The following is a 20282-nucleotide window of genomic DNA, read 5'->3' as shown; positions in this document are numbered from 1 at the left end:
TATAGATCCACATTGATCTGGCACTTCATGTATATAGCTCCACATTGATCTGGTACTGGTACTTCCTGTATATAGCTCCACATTGATCTGGCACTTCCTGTATACAGCTCCACATTGATCTGGTACTGGTACTTCCTATATATAGCTCCACATTGATCTGGTACTTCCTGTATATAGATCCACATTGATCTGGTACTGGTACTTCCTATATATAGCTCCACATTGATCTGGTACTTCCTATATATAGCTCCACATTGATCTGGTACTTCCTGTATATAGCTCCACATTGATCTGGTACTGGTACTTCCTATATATAGCTCCACATTGATCTGGTACTTCCTGTATATAGATCCACATTGATCTGGCACTTCATGTATATAGCTCCACATTGATCTGGTACTTCCTGTATATAGCTCCACATTGATCTGGTACTTCCTGTATAAAGGTCCACATTGATTTGGCACTGGTACTTCATGTATATAGATCCACATTGATCTGGTACTTCCTGTATATAACTTCACATTGATCTGGTACTTCCTGTATAAAGCTCCACATTGATCTGGTACTGGTACTTCCTGTATATAGCTCCACATTGATCTGGTACTTCCTGTAAATAGTTCCACATTGATATGGTACTTCCTGTAAATAGTTCCACATTGATCTGGTACTTCCTGTATATAGCTCCACATTGATCTGGTACTTCCTGTATATAGCTCCACATTGATCTGGTACTTCCTGTGTATAGCTCCACATTGATCTGGTACTTCCTGTATATAGATCCACATTGATATGGCACTTCATGTATATAGCTCCACATTGATCTGGTACTTCCTGTATATAACTTCACATTGATCTGGTACTTCCTGTATAAAGCTCCACATTGATCTGGTACTGGTACTTCCTGTATATAGCTCCACATTGATCTGGTACTTCCTGTAAATAGTTCCACATTGATATGGTACTTCCTGTAAATAGTTCCACATTGATCTGGTACTTCCTGTATATAGCTCCACATTGATCTGGTACTTCCTGTAAATAGTTCCACATTGATCTGTTACTTCCTGTATATAGATCCACATTGATATGGTACTTCCTGTATATAGCTCCACATTGATCTGGTACTTCCTGTGTATAGCTCCACATTGATCTGGTACTTCCTGTATATAGATCCACATTGATATGGCATTTCATGTATATAGCTCCACATTGATCTGGTACTTCCTGTATATAGATCCACATTGATCTGGCACTTCCTGTCTATAGCTCCACATTGATCTGGTACTTCCTGTATTTAGATCCACATTGATCTGGCACTTCCTGTATATAGCTCCACATTGATCTGGCACTTCCTTTATATCGATCCACATTGATCTGGTACTTCCTGTATATAGATCCACATTGATCTGGTACTTCCTGTATATAGCTCCATTCTTGTGTATTTTATTTTATTCCTCTTGTTACTATGTTGTTGTTTAACTCTGCGTCTTTGGGAAGGGCTCTTAGCAAGCATTTCACAGTACACCAGTCGTTTGCAGCACGTGATAAATATAATGTGATTTTTATTTTATTTCATTTAGCCTTTCTATGGGCTATTTTACTTTGAATCAAGGTAAGACGTGTCTCATATGTAGTGAAACGTTCAGGTTTCCAACAATGAAGTATATATTTTTCATAAATGTATACGGCCTCCTCCAGCTCGTTACAAAATGGTGTTAGACTCTGAAGCCTACCGTTGTCTCTACACGTGAATAGCAAATGGGAAGCGAGCTTCAATTACCTGTAAAAAAAATAAAAATAAAAATAGTAGCTCTTTTTAATTGTGGCCAATCAAAACTGTTTTTAACAAGTGATTTGCATTTAGAATTGTTCCCCGGTGACTGGGCCTCTAACCACCTTTCAGTCCAGCAGCAACGAGCTGTTGGAGAAGCTGCAGCTCTGTCTTCTGTCAGGCAGATTGTCCCTTCGTCTCTGTGTCGGGATACTGTGCACGTTTGATATACATAACGGCTAGCGAAAATACACACGCGCCAATTAACCTACAGACCGATAAGCACGATCAGTCAAATGTGTTTCCATCCGCTGGTATATCCATCCGCCAGGAGGAGGAAACACATTCTTTTGCTTTGTGATTTATTTTTTTACGGGTAGTTTTATTTATCGACTTTAAATATTTTTTTTATTGGCCAAAAGCTGGCTATTACCGGCTAACAGAAAACCCTGTCTCTCACACACACACACACACACACACCGACACACACACACCGACACCGACACACACACACACACACACAAACACACACACACACACCGACACACACACACACACACACACCGACACCGACACACACACACACCGACACCGACACACACACACACACACACACACCGACACCGACACACCGACACACAGACACACAGACACACACACACACAGACACCAGCCAGGTGGGATCAGGTGTGCGACGTGTCCTCTTGTATGCAACACTCTCTACCTCACGCCTCACACACACAGACACCAGCCAGGTGGGATCAGGTGTGCGACGTGTCCTCTTGTATGCAACACTCTCTACCTCACGCCTCACACCCCAGACACAGGCCGACGTCGTCTAGTGTTTTGCTCTCTGACAACATCCTGTTTCCTAATAAATAACCCAATTACCACATGAAAGACAACATCTGGCCACCACCAAAAACACTCATTCTTTCATAGCAGAGCAATTTGTTTTTGGAATGAATGAGCACCACTCCTAGGGGTCGTGGCAGTAGAGAGGAGGCAACACTTCATCTCTCCTTTGGAAACTCAGTCGGCACTCCTCCCCCTCCCCCCCCCCCCTAGTCTTCACAGAGAACACTTCCCCTCTCGTCTGATCTCTTCACAGAGAACACTTCCCCTCTCGTCTGATCTCTTCACAGAGAACACTTCTCCTCTAGTCTGATCTCTTCACAGAGAACACTTCCCCTCTAGTCTGATCTCTTCACAGAGAACACTTCCCCTCTAGTCTGATCTCTTCACAGAGAACACTTCCCCTCTAGTCTGATCTCTTCACAGAGAACACTTCCCCTCTAGTCTGATCTCTTCACAGAGAACACTTCCCCTCTAGTCTGATCTCTTCACAGAGAACACTTCCCCTCTAGTCTGATCTCTTCACAGAGAACACTTCCCCTCTAGTCTGATCTCTTCACAGAGAACACTTCCCCTCTAGTCTGATCTCTTCACAGAGAACACTTCCCCTCTAGTCTGATCTCTTCACAGAGAACACTTCCCCTCTAGTATGATCTCTTCACAGAGAACACTTCCCCTCTAGTCTGATCTCTTCACAGAGAACACTTCCCCTCTAGTCTGATCTCTTCACAGAGAACACTTCCCTCTAGTCTGATCTCTTCACAGAGAACACTTCCCCTCTAGTCTGATCTCTTCACAGAGAACACTTCCCCTCTAGTCTGATCTCTTCACAGAGAACACTTCCCCTCTAGTCTGATCTCTTCACAGAGAACACTTCTCCTCTAGTCTGATCTCTTCACAGAGAACACTTCCCCTCTAGTCTGATCTCTTCACAGAGAACACTTCCCTCTAGTCTGATCTCTTCACAGAGAACACTTCCCCTCTAGTCTGATCTCTTCACAGAGAACACTTCTCCTCTAGTCTGATCTCTTCACAGAGAACACTTCCCCTCTAGTCTGATCTCTTCACAGAGAACACTTCCCCTCTAGTCTGATCTCTTCACAGAGAACACTTCCCCTCTAGTCTGATCTCTTCACAGAGAACACTTCCCCTCTAGTCTGATCTCTTCACAGAGAACACTTCCCCTCTAGTCTGATCTCTTCACAGAGAACACTTCCCCTCTAGTCTGATCTCTTCACAGAGAACACTTCCCCTCTAGTCTGATCTCTTCACAGAGAACACTTCCCCTCTAGTCTGATCTCTTCACAGAGAACACTTCCCCTCTAGTCTGATCTCTTCACAGAGAACACTTCTCCTCTAGTCTGATCTCTTCACAGAGAACACTTCCCCTCTAGTCTGATCTCTTCACAGAGAACACTTCCCCTCTAGTCTGATCTCTTCACAGAGAACACTTCCCCTCTAGTCTGATCTCTTCACAGAGAACACTTCCCCTCTCGTCTGATCTCTTCACAGAGAACACACCTAGAGTGTTTGTAGTGGCCATGTGAAGCAGAACCACGTTGTTTTCTCTAATCTCTTTAAGCCTCTCCTCCTCTCTTCCTCTCTCCCAGTCACGTTTTGGTTCTCCCAGAACTATTTTCTGGCTTGCCAAGTTATAGCAGCAGTACCATGGGAGGGGGGGGGGCTCTGCTTCTCAGAGACGGGCAGAGAGACGGGCAGAGAGACGGGCAGAGAGACGGGCAGAGAGACGGGCAGAGAGTATGGCAGAGAGTATGGCAGAGAGACGGGCAGAGAGTATGGCAGAGAGACGGGCAGAGAGTATGGCAGAGAGACGGGCAGAGAGACGGGCAGAGAAACAGAGAACGAGACTGTCCTCTCTGGGCAGCCAGGCTTGTCTGTGACGACCGGTCTCTATAGCCAGACTGTCCTCTCTGGGCAGCCAGGCTTGTCTGTGACGACCGGTCTCTATAGCCAGACTGTCCTCTCTGGGCAGCCAGGCTTGTCTGTGACGACCGGTCTCTATAGCCAGACTGTCCTCTCTGGGCAGCCAGGCTTGTCTGTGACGACCGGTCTCTATAGCCAGACTGTCCTCTCTGGGCAGCCAGGCTTGTCTGTGACGACCGGTCTCTATAGCCAGACTGTGCTCACTGAGTCTGTACCTAGTCAATGTTTTCCTCAGTTTTCTATCAGTCACAGTGGTCAGATAGTCTGCCACCAAATACCATCTGTTCAGAGACAAATAGCATTGAAGTTCACTTTGATTTTTTGTTGTCTTTAAAATAGGTGATATATTTTCATTTTTGTTTTGTGATGATTTGCTTGGGCCAGGTGTTCTGTGTGCTGTCCTGAAGCTCTATGGGGTTGGTTTGGGTTGGTGAACTGAGCCTCAGAACCAGCTGGCTGAAGAGAGAGAGAGAGAGAGAGAGAGCAGGTAGAGCAGCGGTTAGAGAGGGAGACATGCTCTTTGAGTTGAAGGGTAGAGAGGTGGTGGGGAGAGACCTGCTCTTTGAGTTGAAGAGTAGAGAGGTGGTGGGGGAGAGCGAGAGAGAGATGCTCTTTGAGTTGAAGGGTAGAGAGGTGGTTAGAGGGAGAGAGAGACATGCTCTTTGAGTTGAAGGGTAGAGAGGTGGTTAGAGGGAGAGAGAGAGATGCTCTTTGAGTTGAAGGGTAGATAGGTGGTTAGAGGGAGAGAGAGAGATGTTCTTTGAGTTGAAGGGTTGATAGGTGGTTAGAGGGAGAGAGAGACATGCTCTTTGAGTTGAAGGGTAGACAGGTGGTTAGAGGGAGAGAGAGAGATGCTCTTTGAGTTGAAGGGTAGAGAGGTGGTTAGAGGGAGAGGGAGAGATGCTCTTTGAGTTGAAGGGTAGAGAGGTGGTTAGAGGGAGAGAGAGACATGCTCTTTGAGTTGAAGGGTTGATATGTGGTTAGAGGGAGAGAGAGACATGCTCTTTGAGTTGAAGGGTAGAGAGGTGGTTAGAGGGAGAGGGAGAGATGCTCTTTGAGTGGCAACTGGAGGACAATCACAATCAGTGAGGTCTAAATGGTCACTGCCCCCCTCCCCCCCCCCCCCCTGCCCCTGAGCTCAGTAATGAGATGGTTGGATCATGATGTTCACTAATCTAGATTGCTCTTCAGTTAAGGTGCTTCGTCTGAGCAGCAGTCGACTGACTGACACACACACAGCACACACACACACACACACACACACACACACACACACACACACACACACACACACACACACACACACACACACACACACACACACACACACACACACACACACACACACACAGCACACACACATAGCACACACACACACACACACACACACACACACACACACACACACACACACACACACACACACACACACACACACACACAGCACACAGCACACAGCACACATTTACATTACATTTAAGTCATTTAGCAGAGAGGTTTTGCCACAGCACACAGCACACACACACACACACACAGCACACACACACAGCACACACACAGCACACACACACACACACACACACACACACAGCACACACACACAGCACACACACACACACACACACAGCACACAGCACACACACAGCACACATTTACATTACATTTAAGTCATTTAGCAGAGGTTTTGCCACAGCACACAGCACACACACACACACACAGCACACACACACAGCACACAGCACACACACACACACACAGCACACAGCACACACACACAGCACACAGCACACAGCACACAGCACACACACACACACACACACACACACACACACACACACACACACACACAGCTCTCGTTAGGTATTCAGCCCCTGCCAGAAACAGTTGTCTCTGTTCTTCCTGCATACCAGCACAATACATTCCTATAGTGAGTCAAATCTGTGGCGAACATCTCCACACCTAAACAAGATGCTGTATGTCACCTCCACACCTAAACAAGATGCTGTATGTCATCTCCACACCTAAACAAGATGCTGTATGCCATCTCCACACCTAAACCAGATGCTGTATGTCATCTCCACACCTAAACCAGATGCTGTATGTCATCTCCACACCTAAACAAGATGCTGTATGTCATCTCCACACCTAAACAAGATGCTGTATGTCATCTCCACACCTAAACAAGATGCTGTATGTCATCTCCACACCTAAACAAGATGCTGTATGTCATCTCCACACCTAAACAAGATGCTGTATGTCATCTCCACACCTAAACAAGATGCTGTATGTCATCTCCACACCTAAACAAGATGATGTATGTCATCTCCACACCTAAACAAGATGCTGTATGTCATCTCCACACCTAAACAAGATGCTGTATGTCATCTCCACACCTAAACAAGATGCTGTATGTCATCTCCACACCTAAACCAGATGCTGTATGTCATCTCCACACCTAAACAAGATGCTGTATGTCATCTCCACACCTAAACCAGATGCTGTATGTCATCTCCACACCTAAACCAGATGCTGTATGTCATCTCCACACCTAAACAAGATGATGTATGTCATCTCCACACCTAAACAAGATGCTGTATGTCATCTCCACACCTAAACAAGATGCTGTATGTCATCTCCACACCTAAACAAGATGATGTATGTCATCTCCACACCTAAACAAGATGATGTATGTCATCTCCACACCTAAACAAGATGCTGTATGTCATCTCCACACCTAAACAAGATGCTGTATGTCATCTCCACACCTAAACAAGATGCTGTATGTCATCTCCACACCTAAACAAGATGCTGTATGTCATCTCCACACCTAAACAAGATGATGTATGTCATCTCCACACCTAAACAAGATGATGTATGTCATCTCCACACCTAAACAAGATGCTGTATGTCATCTCCACACCTAAACAAGATGCTGTATGTCATCTCCACACCTAAACAAGATGCTGTATATCTGTTCTGGAAATATATTCTTAATAATGTAATGTAACATCTACTCCTCAGTTACCAAGACAACAGCATCATCACTCATCCGTAGTTCCCCGTAGTCTATTATCTTTTGTTTATGTAGTTTATTCTGTAGTTCCCCGTAGTTTATTCTCTGTAGTTCCCTGTAGTTTATTCCCTGTAGTTTATTCCCTGTAGTTTATTCTCTGTAGTTCCCTGTAGTTTATTATCTGTAGTTCCCCATAGTTTATTCTCTGTAGTTCCCTGTAGTTTATTCTCTGTAGTTTATTCCCTGTAGTTTATTCCCTGTAGTTCCCTGTAGTTTATTCTCTGTAGTTCCCCGTAGTTTATTCTCTGTAGTTCCCTGTAGTTTATTCTCTGTAGTTTATTCCCTGTAGTTCCCTGTAGTTTATTATCTGTAGTTCCCCGTAGTTTATTCTCTGTAGTTCCCCGTAGTTTATTATCTGTAGTTCCCCGTAGTTTATTCTCTGTAGTTCCCCGTAGTTTATTCTCTGTAGTTCCCTGTAGTTTATTCCCTGTAGTTTATTCTCTGTAGTTCCCCGTAGTTTATTCTCTGTAGTTCATTCTCTGTAGTTCCCCGTAGTTTATTCTCTGTAGTTTATTCTCTGTAGTTCCCGGTAGTTTATTCTCTGTAGTTCCCGGTAGTTTATTATCTGTAGTTCCCCATAGTTTATTCTCTGTAGTTCCCTGTAGTTTATTCTCTGTAGTTCCCTGTAGTTTATTCTCTGTAGTTTATTCTCTGTAGTTCCCCGTAGTTTATTATCTGTAGTTCATTCTCTGTAGTTCCCCGTAGTTTATTCTCTGTAGTTCATTCTCTGTAGTTCCCCGTAGTTTATTCTCTGTAGTTTATTCTCTGTAGTTCCCTGTAGTTAATTCTCTGTAGTTTATTCCCTGTAGTTTATTCCCTGTAGTTTAATCTCTGTAGTTTATTCTCTGTAGTTTATTCTCTGTAGTTTATTCTCTGTAGTTCCCTGTAGTTTATTCCCTGTAGTTTATTATCTGTAGTTCCCTGTAGTTTATTCTCTGTAGTTTATTCCCTGTAGTTCCCTGTAGTTTATTCTCCGTAGTTTATTCTCTGTAGTTTATTATCTGTAGTTTATTCTCTGTAGTTCCCTGTAGTCTATTCTCCGTAGTTTATTCTCTGTAGTTTATTCTCTGTAGTTTATTCTCTGTAGTTCCCTGTAGTTTATTCTCTGTAGTTTATTCCCTGTAGTTCACTGTAGTTTATTCTCCGTAGTTTATTCTCTGTAGTTTATTCTCTGTAGTTTATTATCTGTAGTTCCCTGTAGTTTATTCTCTGTAGTTTATTCCCTGTAGTTCCCTGTAGTTTATTCTCCGTAGTTTATTCTCTGTAGTTTATTATCTGTAGTTCCCCACAGTTTATTCTCTGTAGTTTATTCCCTGTAGTTTATTCCCTGTAGTTCCCTGTAGTTTATTATCTGTAGTTCCCCGTAGTTTATTCTCTGTAGTTCCCCGTAGTTTATTCTCTGTAGTTCCCCGTAGTTTATTCTCTGTAGTTCCCTGTAGTTTATTCTCTGTAGTTCCCCGTAGTTTATTCTCTGTAGTTCCCCGTAGTTTATTCTCTGTAGTTCCCTGTAGTTTATTCTCTGTAGTTTATTCTCTGTAGTTTATTCCCTGTAGTTCCCTGTAGTTTATTCCCTGTAGTTTATTCCCTGTAGTTTATTCTCTGTAGTTTCCTGTAGTTTATTCTCTGTAGTTTATTCTCTGTAGTTTATTCTCTGTAGTTTATTCCCTGTAGTTCCCGGTAGTTTATTCTCTGTAGTTTATTCCCTGTAGTTTATTCCCTGTAGTTCCCTGTAGTTTATTCTCTGTAGTTTATTCCCTGTAGTTTATTCTCTGTAGTTCCCTCTAGTTTATTCTCTGTAGTTTATTCCCTGTAGTTCCCTGTAGTTTATTCTCTGTAGTTTATTCCCTGTAGTTTATTCTCTTTAGTTCCCTGTAGTTCATTCTCTGTAGTTTATTCCCTGTAGTTTATTCCCTGTAGTTTATTCTCTGTAGTTTCCTGTAGTTTATTCTCCGTAGTTTATTCTCTGTAGTTTATTCTCTGTAGTTCCCTCTAGTTTATTCTCTGTAGTTCCCTGTAGTTTATTCCCTGTAGTTTATTTTCTGTGGCTCCCTGTAGTTTATTCCCTGTAGTTTATTCCCTGTAGTTTATTCTCTGTAGTTCCCTGTAGTTTATTCTCTGTAGTTCCCTGTAGTTTATTCTCTGTAGTTTCCTGTAGTTTATTCTCTGTAGTTTATTCCCTGTAGTTCCCTGTAGTTTATTCTCTGTAGTTTATTCTCTGTAGTTTATTCCCTGTAGTTTATTCTCTGTAGTTCCCTGTAGTTTATTCCCTGTAGTTTATTCCCTGTAGTTTATTCCCTGTAGTTCCCTGTAGTTCATTCTCTGTAGTTTATTCCCTGTAGTTTATTCCCTGTAGTTTATTCTCTGTAGTTTATTATCTGTAGTTCCCTGTAGTTTATTCTCTGTAGTTTATTCTCTGTAGTTCCCTGTAGTCTATTCTCCGTAGTTTATTCTCTGTAGTTTATTCTCTGTAGTTCCCTGTAGTTTATTCTCTGTAGTTTATTCCCTGTAGTTCACTGTAGTTTATTCTCCGTAGTTTATTCTCTGTAGTTTATTCTCTGTAGTTTATTCTCTGTAGTTCCCTGTAGTTTATTCCCTGTAGTTTATTATCTGTAGTTCCCTGTAGTTTATTCTCTGTAGTTTATTCCCTGTAGTTCCCTGTAGTTTATTCTCCGTAGTTTATTCTAAGTAGTTTATTATCTGTAGTTCCCCACAGTTTATTCCCTGTAGTTTATTCCCTGTAGTTCCCTGTAGTTTATTATCTGTAGTTCCCCGTAGTTTATTCTCTGTAGTTCCCCGTAGTTTATTCTCTGTAGTTCCCCGTAGTTTATTCTCTGTAGTTCCCTGTAGTTTATTCTCTGTAGTTCCCCGTAGTTTATTCTCTGTAGTTCCCCGTAGTTTATTCTCTGTAGTTCCCTGTAGTTTATTCTCTGTAGTTTATTCTCTGTAGTTTATTCTCTGTAGTTTATTCCCTGTAGTTCCCTGTAGTTTATTCTCTGTAGTTTATTCCCTGTAGTTTATTCTCTGTAGTTCCCTCTAGTTTATTCTCTGTAGTTTATTCCCTGTAGTTCCCTGTAGTTTATTCTCTGTAGTTTATTCCCTGTAGTTTATTCTCTTTAGTTCCCTGTAGTTCATTCTCTGTAGTTTATTCCCTGTAGTTTATTCCCTGTAGTTTATTCTCTGTAGTTTCCTGTAGTTTATTCTCCGTAGTTTATTCTCTGTAGTTATTCTCTGTAGTTTATTCTCTGTAGTTCCCTGTAGTTTATTCTCTGTAGTTCCCTGTAGTTTATTCCCTGTAGTTTATTCTCTGTGGTTCCCTGTAGTTTATTCCCTGTAGTTTATTCCCTGTAGTTTATTCTCTGTAGTTCCCTGTAGTTTATTCTCTGTAGTTCCCTGTAGTTTATTCTCTGTAGTTCCCTGTAGTTTATTCTCTGTAGTTTATTCCCTGTAGTTCCCTGTAGTTTATTCTCTGTAGTTTATTCTCTGTAGTTTATTCTCTGTAGTTTATTCTCTGTAGTTCCCTGTAGTTTATTCCCTGTAGTTCTCTGTAGTTTATTCCCTGTAGTTTATTCTCTGTAGTTTATTCTCTGTAGTTTATTCCCTGTAGTTTATTCCCTGTAGTTTATTCTCTGTAGTTTTTTATCTGTAGTTCCCTGTAGTTCATTCTCTGTAGTTTATTCCCTGTAGTTTATTCCCTGTAGTTTATTCTCTGTAGTTTATTATCTGTAGTTCCCTGTAGTTTATTCTCTGTAGTTTATTCTCTGTAGTTCATTCTCTGTAGTTTCCTGTAGTTTATTCTCTGTAGTTTATTCTCTGTAGTTCCCTCTAGTTTATTCTCTGTAGTTCCCTGTAGTTTATTCTCTGTAGTTTATTCTCTGTAGTTTCCTGTAGTTTATTCTCTGTAGTTTATTCTCTGTAGTTTATTCCCTGTAGTTTATTCTCTGTAGTTTCCTGTAGTTTATTCTCTGTAGTTTATTCTCTGTAGTTTATTCTCTGTAGTTTATTCCCTGTAGTTTATTCCCTGTAGTTTATTCTCTGTAGTTTATTCTCTGTAGTTCCCTGTAGTTTATTCTCTGTAGTTTATTCCCTGTAGTTTATTCCCTGTAGTTTATTCTCTGTAGTTCCCTGTAGTTTATTCCCTGTAGTTTATTCCCTGTAGTTTATTCTCTGTAGTTCCCTGTAGTTCATTCTCTGTAGTTTATTCCCTGTAGTTTATTCTCTGTAGTTTATTCTCTGTAGTTCCCTCTAGTTTATTCCCTGTAGTTTATTCTCTGTAGTTTATTCTCTGTAGTTCCCTCTAGTTTATTCTCTGTAGTTCCCTCTAGTTTATTCTCTGTAGTTTATTCTCTGTAGTTCCCTGTAGTTCATTCTCTGTAGTTTCCTGTAGTTTATTCTCTGTAGTTTATTCTCTGTAGTTCCCTCTAGTTTATTCTCTGTAGTTTATTCTCTGTAGTTCCCTCTAGTTTATTCTCTGTACTTTATTCCCTGTAGTTTATTCCCTGTAGTTCCCTCTAGTTTATTCCCTGTAGTTTATTCTCTGTAGTTTATTCTCTGTAGTTCCCTCTAGTTTATTCCCTGTAGTTTATTCTCTGTAGTTTATTCTCTGTAGTTCCCTCTAGTTTATTCTCTGTAGTTTATTCTCCGTAGTTTATTCTCTGTAGTTTATTCCCTGTAGTTTATTCTCTGTAGTTCCCTGTAGTTCATTCTCTGTAGTTTATTCCCTGTAGTTTATTCCCTGTAGTTTATTCTCTGTAGTTTATTCTCTGTAGTTCCCTGTAGTTTATTCTCTGTAGTTTATTCTCTGTAGTTTCCTGTAGTTTATTCTCTGTAGTTTATTCTCTGTAGTTCCCTCTAGTTTATTCTCTGTAGTTTATTCTCTGTAGTTCCCTCTAGTTTATTCTCTGTACTTTATTCCCTGTAGTTTATTCCCTGTAGTTCCCTCTAGTTTATTCCCTGTAGTTTATTCTCTGTAGTTCCCTCTAGTTTATTCTCTGTAGTTTATTCTCTGTACTTTATTCCCTGTAGTTTATTCTCTGTAGTTCCCTCTAGTTTATTCTCTGTAGTTTATTCTCTGTACTTTATTCTCTGTAGTTTATTCTCTGTAGTTCCCTCTAGTTTATTCCCTGTAGTTCCCTGTAGTTTATTCTCTGTAGTTTATTCTCCGTAGTTTATTCTCTGTAGTTTATTCCCTGTAGTTCCCTGTAGTTTATTCTCTGTAGTTCCCCGTAGTTTATTCCCTGTAGTTTATTCTCTACCGAACACTAATCTCAGAACCATCCCCTTCCATCCAGAGCTATCTGAACATTCCTCTCTATGTGCACCACCGGGTTGAACTGAGATATGAGAAGAGCCTGGGCGACTCACCTCCGTGGTAAATCACTGGTGAACAGGACCTGACGGCGGCATAGATCCCTGGTAGTGCCCACCGTGCATGTCTGTTCCCTGGGTTAGTCTCTCTGGGAGAAGAGCAGGCTATGTCATGGTAGAAGTAAGCAGAGCCAGAGCCCCCAGCAGGGCAGTCGTTGTATAGTTCCTATAGTTGAGGCACATTGGCTGTTTGCTGCCTTCGTACCAGTAGAGAGAGAAATGTTCCCTTTTCCTCTAAGCCCACAGCGGGCGAGACTGGAATCAGGTACTCCCCCCTTTCTGCTCCTCCTTCTCTCCTTCTCTCTCAGTGAATCAGAGAGCGGCTCACACACACTGAAAGTCCGGGGCACTCGCTGGCTCACCGACAGACACACACTGAAAGTCCGGGGAGCTCAGAAAAGCAGACGCTCAGCACACGGAGAATATCTCCTTTACTGCCTCTGCAGCTCGTCTCTCCTTGTGTGAGAGAGAGAGAGAGAGAGAGATGGGAATGCGGGGAGAGAGAGAATAGGGAAGAGGGAGGAGGAGGGGTGCTGAGTGAGAGTTATGGAGAGGGAGACACAGAGCGCGAGAGAGAGAGCGAAATACGGAGAGAGAGAGAGATACGGAGAGAGAGAGATACGGAGAGAGAGAGAGATACGGAGAGAGAGAGAGATACGGAGAGAGAGAGATACGGAGAGAGAGAGAGAGATACGGGGAGCGAGAGAGACGTAGAGCGCGAGAGAGAGATACGGAGAGCGAGAGAGAGATACGGAGAGCGCGAGAGAGACACGGAGAGCGCGAGAGAGACGCGGAGAGCGAGAGAGAGACGCGGAGAGCGCGAGAGAGACGCGGAGAGAGAGACGCGGAGAGCGAGAGAGCGAGACGCGGAGTGCGAGAGCGAGACGCGGAGTGCGAGAGCGAGACGCGGAGAGCGAGAGAGAGACGCGGAGAGCGAGAGAGAGTCGCGGAGAGCGAGAGAGAGAGACGCGGAGAGCGAGAGAGAGACGCGGAGAGCAAGAGAGAGACGCAGCGAGAGAGAGAGAGACGAAGAGAGCGAGAGAGAGAGACGCAGAGAGCGAGAGAGAGAGACACAGGCAGAGAGCGAGAGAGACAGAGAGAGAGCGAGAGAGACGCAGAGAGAGAGCGAGAGAGACACAGAGAGAGAGAGACGCTCAGAGAGAGAGACGCTCAGAGAGAGAGAGAGACGCTCAGAGAGAGAGAGATGCTCAGAGAGAGAGACGCTCAGAGAGAGACGCATATAGAGTTACGCAGATAGTGAGACACAGAGAGAGAGAGACGCATTGAGAGAGGGAGAGACGCGCAGAGAGAGAGAGAGACGCGCAGAGAGATGCGCAGAGAGAGCGAGAGGGAGAGACGCGCAGAGAGAGAGGGAGAGACGCGCAGAGAGAGAGGGAGAGACGCGCAGAGAGAGAGAGAGAGAGGGAGAGACGGAGAGAGAGAGGGAGAGACGCGCAGAGGGAGAGACGCACAAAGAGAGATAGACACACAGAGAGAGAGAGACGCACAGAGAGAGAGAGAGACGCGCAGAGAGAGAGAGAGACGCGCAGAGAGAGAGAGACGCGCAGAGAGAGAGAGACGCACAGAGAGAGAGAGAGAGGGAGAGACGCGCAGAGAGAGAGAGACGCGCAGAGAGAGAGAGATGCACAGAGAGAGAGGGAGAGACGCACAGAGAGAGAGAGGGAGAGACGCACAGAGAGAGCGAGAGGGAGAGACGCGCAGAGGGAGAGATGCACAGAGAGAGTGAGAGGGAGAGATGCGCATAGAGAGAGAGAGGGAGATACGCACAGAGAGAGAGATGCGCATAGAGAGAGACGCAGTGAGAGCGAGAGAGAGACGCAGAGAGAGCGAGAGAGAGAGAGCCACGGAGAGAGGGAGAGAGCGAGAGAGAGACAGTGATAGAGAGAGCAAGATTGGTGACTTGATGCCACCCATTGGAGCACAAGCACCGTATAAACACCTCCTACAGGGCCTTCAGAAAGTGTTCAGACCCCTTGACTTTTTCCACATTTTGTTACATTACAGCCTTGTTCTAGAATGGATTATATCAATGTTTTACCTCAGCAATCTACACACAATACCCCATAATGACATCACAATACCCCGTAATGACATCACAATACCCCATAATGACATCACAATACCCCGTAATGACATCACAATACCCCGTAATGACATCACAATACCCCGTAATGACATCACAATACCCCATAATGATGAAGCGAAAACAGGTTTTTAGAAAGTTTGCTAATGTATATTAAATCAAACACATAAAGTATTCAGACCCTTTGCTATGAGACTTAAAATTGAGCTCAGGTGCATCCTGTTTCCATTGATCATCGTTGAGATGTTTCTACAACTTGATTGGAGTCCACCTGTGGTAAATTAATTTGATTGGACATGATTTGGAAAGGCACACACCTGTCTATATAAGGTCCCACAGTTGACAGTGCATGTCAGAGCAAAAACCAAGACATAATGTTGAAGGAATTGTCCGTAGAGCCCCGAGACAGGATTGTGTTGAGGCACAGATCTGAGGAATGGTACCAAAACATTTCTGCAGCATTGAAGGCCCCCAAGAACACAGTGGCCTCCATCATTCTGAAATGGAAGATGTTTGGAACCACCAAGAGTCTAACTAGAGATGGCCGCCCGGCCAAACTGAGCAGTCAGTGTAGTTAACAAGCCCCTGACACAAGGGTGAGGGTGGAGAGGACTTGAGACAAACAACCATTTATCTTCTCAACTAATAAAATAATGGAATATCTCTCACTCACACTGAACACAGCCAGGAGGAGTTGAGGACATTGAGATTGAGTGAGGTGCGATACTCATAATGAAACTCAACACACAAAAAGAAACACACACACACACTATTTTCACTGCAGCCAATCAAAAGCACAATGACACAATCTCCAGTATTCCTTTCCAGTTCCTGTTTCTGTGTTGGTGTTTATCATTTCTGTCTCTGAGGGTCACAGGTCAAGTTGTCTTAGCTAGTGAGATGAGGAGATATGATCAGGTCCCCTCTGTCCGTCTCTGAGGGTCACAGGTCACGTTGGCTTCCTCTCTGTCTGTCTCTGAGGGTCACAGGTCACGCTGGCTTAGCTAGTGAGATGAGGAGATATGATCAGGTCCCCTCTGTCCGTCTCTGAGGGTCACAGGTCACGTTGGCTTCCTCTCTGTCTGTCTCTGAGGGTCACAGGTCACGCTGGCTTAGCTAGTGAGATGAGGAGATATGATCAGGTCCCCTCTGTCTGTCTCTGAGGGTCACAGGTCACGTTGGCTTCCTCTCTGTCTGTCTCTGAGGGTCACAGGTCACGCTGGCTTAGCTAGTGAGATGAGGAGATATGATCAGGTCCCCTCTGTCTGTCTCTGAGGGTCACAGGTCACGCTGGCTTCCTCTCTGTCCGTCTCTGAGGGTCACAGGTCATGATGAGAGAGAGAGATTAAAGCAGCTATACATAATTGGAATTGTTAATTTCTTTAATTGTTTCTGAGGCGTATACTATTAACAGATAACTACAGGTGTACTCACTGCCCAGCATACTGTACTCACTGTACATGGAGATGTCTCTGTCAGCATACTGTACTCACTGTACATGGAGATGTCTCTGGTCAGCATACTGTACTCACTGTACATGGAGATGTCTCTCTGCCCAGCATACTGTACTCACTGTACATGTAGATGTCTCTCTGCCCAGCATACTGTACTCACTGTACATGGAGATGTCTCTCTGCCCAGCATACTGTACTCACTGTACATGGAGATGTCTCTGTCAGCATACTGTACTCACTGTACATGTAGATGTCTCTCTGCCCAGCATACTGTACTCACTGTACATGGAGATGTCTCTCTGCCCAGCATACTGTACTCACTGTACATGGAGATGTCTCTGTCAGCATACTGTACTCACTGTACATGTAGATGTCTCTCTGCCCAGCATACTGTACTCACTGTACATGGAGATGTCTCTCTGCCCAGCATACTGTACTCACTGTACATGGAGATGTCTCTCTGCCCAGCATACTGTACTCACTGTACATGGAGATGTCTCTCTGCCCAGCATACTGTACTCACTGTACATGGAGATGTCTCTCTGCCCAGCATACTGTACTCACTGTACATGGAGATGTCTCTGTCAGCATACTGTACTCACTGTACATGGAGATGTCTCTCTGTCCAGCATACTGTACTCTCTGTACATGGAGATGTCTCTGTCAGCATACTGTACTCACTGTACATGGATATGTCTCTGGTCAGCATACTGTACTCACTGTACATGGAGATGTCTTTCTGCCCAGCATACTGTACTCACTGTACATGGAGATGTCTCTGTCAGCATACTGTACTCACTGTACATGGAGATGTCTCTCTGTCCAGCATACTGTACTCTCTGTACATGGAGATGTCTCTCTGCCCAGCATACTGTACTCACTGTACATGGATATGTCTCTGTCAGCATACTGTACTCACTGTACATGGATATGTCTCTCTGTCAGCATACTGTACTCACTGTACATGGAGATGTCTCTCTGTCCAGCATACTGTACTCGCTGTACATGGAGATGTCTCTGTCCAGCATACTGTACTCACTGTACATGGAGATGTCTCTGTTCCATCTCTTCAGTTGATGTCTCTCTACCCAGCATACTGTACTCACTGTACATGGAGATGTCTCTGTTCCATCTCTTCAGTTGATGTCTCTCTACCCAGCATACTGTACTCACTGTACATGGAGATGTCTCTGTTCCATCTCTTCAGTTGATGTCTCTCTGTCCAGCATGCAGTACTCTTGTTGTTGTAAAGCTCTTATAGCACTTCTCCCTTCCTCTCTCTGCATTAGTATTTTGAGATCTCTAAAATGCCTTAGCAGAACTGATGGTCTTTATACAGGAGACAAGTTGAGCTTTTTCCATCAATCACAGATAAATCAGCCCTCCATCGTCACCATTTCATACATTTTCTGAAGTGGATCTTTGTGTTAGTTGGATCCAGCAGCCTTATCTCTTATAGTCTGGCCTCTAACCAAGAGATAATATCAGGCAAGAGAGATGTTACAGTCCCCTACTTCTCTACCTCCCCTCCTCTCCCTGTGTGTCTGCCTCTCCCCCTAGCCCTTTACCTCTCTCCCTAGCCCTTTACCTCTCCCACCTCTACCTCTTGCCCCTCTCCTCCTCCTGTCCTCTCCCTGTCTATGTCTGCCTCTCTCCCTAGCCATTTACCTCTCCCACCTCTACCTCTTGCCCCTCTCCTCCTCCTCTCTCCCTGTCTGTCTGCCTCTCTCCCTAGCCCTTTACCTCTCCCACCTCTACCTCTTGCCCCTCTCCTCCTCCTCTCCTCTCCCTGTCTATGTCTGCCTCTCTCCCTAGCCCTTTACCTCTCCCACCTCTACCTCTTGCCCCTCTCCTCCTCCTCTCCTCTCCCTGTCTATGTCTGCCTCTCTCCCTAGCCATTTACCTCTCCCACCTCTACCTCTTGCCCCTCTCCTCCTCCTCTCTCCCTGTCTGTCTGCCTCTCTCCCTAGACCTTTACCTCTCCCACCTCTACCTCTTGCCCCTCTCCTCCTCCTCTCCCTGTCTATGTCTGCCTCTCTCCCTCGCCCTTTACCTCTCCCACCTCTACCTCTTGCCCCTCTCCTCCTCCTCTCCTCTCCTCTGCTTCACTCCTCCTGGGTCCCACCTGGGTCCCTCTATTCCTCGCTTGTCTCTCAGGAGACTCTAGTGGAGCGAACGCCGTCCCTGTCTGCCCAATTAAAGCCTTAAAACATTGGTTTGTTTATGGGGACTCCCATTTGGTATGAGAGCAAACATCAATTATTCTCCCCTGCTGTCAGGCGTTAGAGTGAGACGGAGGACCTGGCCCACGGTGAGAGAGAGAGAGAGAGAGGAGGATGATGGATTGGACCAGCTCCCTAATCCCCGTTTTTCATTTCCATACAGATCTCTGTCTCATTTCTGCCCTCACACACACACACACACACAGTCACATTGAGATGGATGTTGATTGGATGAATTGTGTTTGTTGAAATCTATGTCCGGGTCAATACGACATGAATGAAGCCAATAATGTTGCTTCCATCCTCGGTTGGTATTATTGTAGACAATATGACTTTTGATTTTGGCGTAGTCGGCAGTCCCAAAAAAAAGTTGTTAGCTGCTCATAGAGTTGCAAAGGAACATTATATTACTGGTACAAAAAAATTATTATCAGATTAAATCTAGTGTCCTTGTTAGGGGTTCTTCAGATTATCACAGGTGTCTGTAATTATCTCTGGCCCTTGGTGTTGGCGATGTTAAAATAATTTTATGACAAAGCTGTAAAACAATATCCTAAATACAGACCATCAACATAGTGAATACCATCGGTGTTTAATATGAGGATTTCAGCATTAAAGTATGTGTTATATACAGTGCATTTGCAAAGTATTCAGACTCCTTGACTTTTCAACAACAAAACAATACATTACAGAGAAAAATAAACTATTCAATCTACGAACAATAAAACTGTTTATTTTTTTATTTTTTGCAAATGTAAAAAAAAACAACTCAAATTTCAATAAGTATTGAGACCCTTTACCCTTTACTCAGTACTTTGTTGAAGCACCTTTGGCAGTGATTACAGCCTCGCGTCTTCTTGGGAATAGCGCTTCAAGCTTGGCCCCGGTGATGTACTGGGCCGTACGCACTACACTCACTACACAGTGCCTTGCGGTCGGAGGCCGAACTGTTGCCATACCAGGCAGTGATGCAACACCGTCAGGATGCTCTCAATGGTGCAGCTGTAGAACCTTTTGAGTTTCCAGAGGGGCAATAGGTTTTGTCGTGCCCTCCTGTCAACTGTCTTGGTGTGCTTAGACCATGTTAGTTTGTTGGTGATGTGGACACCAAGGAACTTGAAGCTGTCGACCTGCTCCACTACTGCCCCATAATATGAGAATGGGGGCGTGCTCGGTCCTCCTTTGTCTTGGTCACATTGAGGTATAGGTTGTTATTCTGGCACCACATGGCCAGGTCTCTGACCTCCTCCATATAGGCTGTCTCATCGTTGTCGGTGATCAGGCCTACCACTGTTGTCATCAGCAAACTTAATGATTGTGTTGGAGTCGTGCCTGGCCATGAAGTCATGAGTCAACAGAGAGTACAGGAGGGGGCTGAGCACGCACCCCTGAGGGGCCCCCGTGTTGAGGATCAGCGTGGCGGATGTGTTGTTACCTACCCTTACCACATGGGGGCGGTCCGTCTGGAAGTACAGGATTCAGTTGTAGAGGGAGGAGT

At 44.3% G+C, this 20282-nt stretch overlaps 3 protein-coding genes across 3 annotated transcripts in view; 1 reads left to right on the top strand and 2 right to left on the bottom strand.

Moving 5' to 3' along the window:
* The window catches only part of LOC135511834 (inhibitory synaptic factor 2A-like), a 101828-nt gene extending 88548 nt beyond the window's left edge, over window positions 1-13280 (bottom strand). Inside the window, exon 1 of the mRNA XM_064933316.1 lies at window positions 13002-13280. The gene's annotated coding sequence lies outside the window, so the exon portion shown is untranslated. The remainder of the gene's footprint in view (window positions 1-13001) is intronic.
* The window catches only part of LOC135513383 (dedicator of cytokinesis protein 1-like), a 1066221-nt gene that overhangs the window by 658482 nt on the left and 387457 nt on the right, over window positions 1-20282 (bottom strand).
* Window positions 1-20282, top strand: part of LOC135511833 (dedicator of cytokinesis protein 1-like) — a 513132-nt gene that overhangs the window by 208737 nt on the left and 284113 nt on the right. The gene's annotated exons all lie outside the window — the stretch shown is intronic.

This window comes from Oncorhynchus masou, chromosome 24, assembly GCF_036934945.1.
Source record: "Oncorhynchus masou masou isolate Uvic2021 chromosome 24, UVic_Omas_1.1, whole genome shotgun sequence".
NCBI lineage: Eukaryota > Metazoa > Chordata > Actinopteri > Salmoniformes > Salmonidae > Oncorhynchus > Oncorhynchus masou.
Note: the sequence above shows the minus strand (reverse complement) of the source record. Positions and strands in the feature narration are given on the sequence as shown.